The following is a 5,307-nucleotide window of genomic DNA, read 5'->3' as shown; positions in this document are numbered from 1 at the left end:
TATTGAAATCAAATCTGACATTTTTTAAATTTTAATTTGGTGGCATTGGAAGAGGGGTAGTCTTATACGACGATTATATCCCAAACTCTATATTTTAACTGGAAAAGTTGGGGGTCGTCTTCTTATACCCAGTCGCTTATATGCCGGAAAATAAAGACCATAATTCACTGCAATTAAACTAAAATACCAATAATAAGAATAATAATAATAATAATAATAAATTTATTGTAACCGCCACTGGCAAACCAATCAAGGGGTTAACAACAGTAAAATATAAAATACGAAATTAAAAACACTTTATCCCTCCCCCTTCGACAGTATAAATAGTAAACATATACAAACTACAATATCAAGGAATAAAAACAGCATTAAAACTAAAAACCTGATACCCTCTGTTGATCCCAACCACTCTCTAAGAGGGGCCCGCGGGAAGAGGGAATCAGGGAACTGGGCCGGGATGGTTAACTGACCGGCCTGCGGAAGAGATCCGTCTTGACGCTTTTTTCCAATGTCTAAATATGTTATCTGACGGATCTCATCCGCAGGTCGTTCCAGATTTGGGGGCGACCGCAGAGACTGCCCTCTGGGAGGTTGCCGCAAGCCTAGATTTTACGGCTGCCCAGAAGTCTTCCAGAGGACCAGGAGAGCGCGGGAGGATGTACAGGGAGGAGCGGTCTCTACGATAGTTGGACCCAAGCATTTAGGCTTTCAGGTATAACCAACACCTTGTACTGGGCCCGGACGATAGGCAGCCAGTGGAGCGACCACAAAACCGGAGTAAATGTGGTCCACCTAGATGTACCTGACACCGCCTGGCTGCCTGTTTGAACCACGCTGTAAATTCCGAGTCAAGCACGGTAAGCCCCATGTAGAGTGCATTACGAAATCAAGGCGGAGGTACCATGCGTGCCCACAACTGTCCGAGTCCCTACTTCCAAGAAAAGGGCGCAGCTGGCGTCCTCAGCCCAAGCTGAAACAGGCACTCCTGACCGTCGCATTTACCCTGATTTGTCATCAGGCGCGACGACGTCAAGGAGCACCCCAGCCTCGAACACATCCTGGAGGCGAGTGTGACCCATCCAGGACTGGAGGTTGCAACCCACTTTTGGTTTCGGGGCCGACCATAGCCCTCCGTCTTGTCTGGATTCAGTTTCAATCTGTTTTCCTCATCCCGCCCCATTACCGCCTGACGACATTCATTGAGCGAAGAGACATCGGATTCGAGGCCGACCGAACGCGTACGGAGACACATATTTGGGTGTCATCGCGTACTGCAAACACCCCACATCAACCGTATTACTCACCCAGCGCTTCAATAGATGTTAAATAAACATCGGGGACAAAATAGCCCCCTGAGGAACCCCACAAGTGAGGTACCTCTATGGAGCTACAGTCCCCGAGTACACCCTCTGAACCCTGCCCGAGAGGAAGGACCGAACCACTGCAAAGCATGCCCCATCCCTAAACCCTTCAGGCGGTCCAAGAGGATGCCTATCTATCTATCAAAAAGCCGCGAGAGGTCTAGAGCCACCAACAGGGACACACTCCCCGTCAATGCTCAGACGCAGATCGTCGGTCAAGCAACCATGGCAGCTCCAACCCAAAGCTTCCTAAAGCCATTTGAAATGGTCTAGATCATCCGCGCTCATCCAGGACAGCTTGAGTGAAGGCAACCGCCCTCTCGATCACCTGCCTCAAACAATGGCAGCAATGACACCGGACTTAATCTTCATACCAGGGTCCAGGAAGGTTTTTCAGGAAGCGCCTAACGCGCCTTCCCTTACAAGATCAAAACCTCCCGAAGATGCACCGATGATACTCCTGAGGAATCTCATCATGCATCCCCCCCCTGGCCGGCCAGCCATGCTGGGCAAGGGTCAAGAGGCAATTGTCTTCCTCACCTTACCACGCAGCGTCCACGTATCATTCTCACAGATTGGAGCTGATCCGTACTTAATCGGCGGAGTCACTGGACGCCGCTGTCGACTCTGTTTCACTGGTGGCATCTAAGTCGGCTCTTACTGACGCTTTTGTCTGCAAAAGAAGTTGTTAAACGGCGTCACCCAGCAGGCCGTCGTCGGGTCTACGTACGGGATTTGGCGCAGGGGCACCTGCGCATTTCCCCACCCCCGTACAACAGCCTCTGCTGGACGGGACTCATGCAGACGCCAATACTGCAAAAACGACGAAGGCTCTCTTCGCTGCACGTATTGCTCCCGATAAACAAAGGAATTCTCATATGGCGAGTTCTGTCGGATAGAGTCGAGTCTTCCCACATGCGCCTAGCCGCGTCCCAAACCGCTTCCTTCCTCAGCTCTGGTCGTGAACCAGGCCTCCGATGAGGCGGAGATGGCAAAGGGCGCTTGGGAGCACTCAGTCGATAGCCTGGTAAGATCGGATGTTCACAGGATGACCAAGCATACGATTAGTGCATGCAGGTTATCAAACCTGAATGAACTAACATTCTATGTAAAGGAGGTTTGATTACCCTGCACGGCTCTACCACCACCAGCATCCCAATGAGACATCATTGCCCCGGTTACACTCCCTTCCCCACAATCTCCAGAGGAGGCAGGAGACAAAGGGACAACAGCACGGATTCGGCAAGGGCAAACCACTACCCAGCAACATAACCAATATCGAACGGAAAAGCCCCCTCAAGGACCTTAATTCCGCCCAGAAATCATCAGTCTCCCAGAGACAAAGGGCCATGCCAGGTAATACGGAAAACAGAACAATACAAACAAAAATCACGGATAGGAACGCTTGTATCCTTCAATCTACAAAACACTGTGAACCTGAAACCAAGACAGACCAACAAAATAACCCGAAAAATGAACACCCTATCCAAAAACTTGCCAATGGCTTGTGCCAAATATGCGGCTTCTCCCACCAAGGACTGTATGGACTTCCCACGATCTCCACAAGGGTCCATTCCACTCCGAACCCATTGTGAGTACCATTGGATCTTCCACATATGACTTGGTTCAGGACCTTTACAAGTCCACATAGGGCAACTCCTTCACTACCTCAAGACTTGTACATTAACCGAAAAAAAACGCAATTCTCGAGCTCCAACCCGGATGTGGTATCCCTGTTCACCAAAGTCCCCATAATGGACCACTATCGCACTCATCCAACAATTTTTTTCTGGGAGACATTAACAGCCAGTTTGTCAGGAAACATCTAGAAGGGACCATTATCACTCCGTTTTTGAGTCCCTTCCCGGGCTGCCTATTGGTTTCCGGGCCCAGTTACAAGGTGTTGGTTATTACCTTTACAGCCCTAACGGCTTGGGTCCAAGCATCTCAGAAGACCGCCTCTTCCCATTACACTCCTCCCACGCTCTCCGTTCTCTGGGAGGAACTTGTCTGCAGCCTCAACAATCGTGCTTGTGGCGAACCCTCCCGGAGGTCTTTTTCTGTTGTCACCCCAGGCTCTGGAACGCCCTGCCAGACGCGATCTGTCAATTAATATCTTTGGGACAGCTTCAAAAATGCCTTCACGACGATCTCTTCAGGCAGGCCTTCCCAGACTAAAATATCCGGCTCTCAGGATCTTCCCCCCTCCTCAGTTAATGTCTCCAAAGCCCCCTTTTCTTTTTCTTAATAATGACGTTGCAGTGGTTATGGTTGGGTATTATTTTGTTTTAATTTTATTGTTATCTTCAACTAGTTATTGTTTGTTTACATTACATCTGTTGTCTAATAACTTTTTTAACTGGGGGAGGGAAAAAAATACATGTTTTTCTGCTGTATGTTATTTTAATGTGTTAAAAAAGCCCGGATTGGTTCGCCACCGGGCGGGGTATATAAATAAAAATTTATTATTATTATTATTATTATTGTTCGAACATTGCCTCACCACAAGCTATTTCCAGTGGGAACCAAAGATTCTAAAAAGCAGAGAGATGGGGTAGTCTTGGGACATCCTCTGAGCCCGTAATAGTAACTTTTAAATGGCACGGTTGAAAAAACAAGCCCTGGAAAAAGCACAAAAAAAAGCCCAAAACGGTTCTGATACCTGGATGACACTTTCCTCTATTTGGAGCCACGAAGAAGAAGATCTGACAGTTGTTTTGAATCATTTTGAACAAACCTCACCTGAACATTCCACATTCACTCTGGTGGGAACGGAAAAAGGAAGGAGGAACATTGCCCAGTCTTGGATGTCCTGGTCATCCAACAGACCAAACCAACATGCGGTCATTACCGTTAGTTAGAGGAAACTTACACACATGGAACAGTGATAACCACACAAAAAATTTGTCAGCCAGGACAAAATAAGAAGCAACAATAAAACACTGGTAAACCATGCCACACGGATCTGTCAAACCCCTGTTCCTGGAAGATGCAACTGAAGCACCTCTTAAACTGGGCCTGCGGAACCCACAAAAAAACCACGGACGAAGAACAAACCACCCAAAGGGAAGGCATGTTTACCATTACATATAGAATCGTTTAGAGTTGGAAGCGACCAACTAGGCCATCAGTCCAACCCCCTGCCATGCAGGAAATCCAAATCAAAGCATCCCTGACAGCTTTGCCATCCAGCCTCTTCCGTTTAAAGACCCCAAGGAAGGGAGACTCTATCACCCTCCGATGGGAGTGCCTTCCACTGCGAACAGCCTTACTGGTCAGGCAAGTTCCTCCTTAATGTTCCGGTGGAATCTCTTTTCCTGGAGGTTGCATCCATTGTTCCAGTCCTGTTCTCTGGCACCGCAGAAAACAAGCTTGCTACCTTCCTCACTATGACATCCCTTTCAACATATTTTTAATCAGGCATATCACCTCTTAATCTTCTTTTTTCCAGGCTAAACATATAAATACCTAAATAAATAAATAAATAAACATCCCCAGCTCCCTGAGTCGTTCCTCATAGGACATGGCTTCCAGACCCTTCACCATTTTAGCTGCCCTCCTTTGGACACGCTCCAATTTCTCAATGTCCTTTTTGAATTGTGGTGCCCAGAACTGGACACAATATTCCAGGTGGGGCCTGATCAAAACAGAATACAGTACAGTGGCACTATTACTTCTCTTGATCTAGACACTATACTTTTACTGATGCAGCCTAAAATTGCATTGGCCTTTTTAGCTGCTGCATTGCATTGTTCACTCATGTTCAACTTGTGGTCTACTTGGACTCCTAGATCCCTTTCACACATAATCTCCTTAAGCCAGGTTTCTCCCATCCTATATCTGTGCATTTTATTTTTCCGCCTTAAGTGCAGTACCTTACATTTCTCCGTGTTGAATTTCATTTTGTTAGCTTTGGCCCAGCTTTCTAGTCTATTCAAGTCATTTT

Source organism: Sceloporus undulatus, chromosome 2 (assembly GCF_019175285.1).
Source record: "Sceloporus undulatus isolate JIND9_A2432 ecotype Alabama chromosome 2, SceUnd_v1.1, whole genome shotgun sequence".
Lineage (NCBI taxonomy): Eukaryota > Metazoa > Chordata > Lepidosauria > Squamata > Phrynosomatidae > Sceloporus > Sceloporus undulatus.
The sequence above is the reverse complement of the archived record's forward strand: the minus strand, read 5'-3'. Positions refer to the sequence as shown.